The sequence below is a fragment of the Dipodomys ordii genome, unplaced genomic scaffold, assembly GCF_000151885.1.
Source record: "Dipodomys ordii isolate 6190 unplaced genomic scaffold, Dord_2.0 Scaffold237, whole genome shotgun sequence".
NCBI classification, from domain to species: Eukaryota; Metazoa; Chordata; class Mammalia; order Rodentia; family Heteromyidae; genus Dipodomys; species Dipodomys ordii.
In genome coordinates, this window is record NW_012267453.1 from 131,078 (window position 1) to 131,583 (window position 506).

The 506-nt window shown below is 39.7% G+C and overlaps 1 pseudogene; it reads left to right on the forward strand.

The window, feature by feature from the left end:
- Nucleotides 1-355: 355 nt before the first annotated feature.
- The window catches only part of LOC106000737, a 3,487-nt pseudogene continuing 3,336 nt past the window's right edge, over nucleotides 356-506 (forward strand).

Here is a 506-nt window from a genome sequence, read left to right on the forward strand (position 1 = left end):
ATATAGTTATATATAATTATATATAGTTTATACATACATATATATATACATTTATATGGAAATATGTACTGGCCAGTGTCTTTTCCTAGTCTTTCCTTCCTCTTTGGTTGTTCCTTTTGGGATTGTGGGCTACTGGCTTGCTAAGGAACTGTTTTGTTTGCTTACTTTGTTTCAAAGGCAAGGTCACACTGGGAAGACCAAGTTGGATTGGTGCTTTGGAACCTGGTGAATCTGCTGCCTGTAGGCTGAGCACAGGTGTGGACCATCAACACTGAGCTCCTAACCCTCCCTGCTTTTAGGGTGTGTTCTGATCTTAGCTTCTTCCTTCTGGTTTAGTAGGAAGCAGCTTGGGTAGATGGCAGAGATTCCTCTACCTCTTTCATCACCTGAGGTGAGTTTTCATTTCTCTCTTGTTTAGGGAGCTGCTGATCACTTCTGCATCAATCTAACTGAAGCTAGTGCCCATTTGTCATGTCCATATATATATATGTATATATATATATATA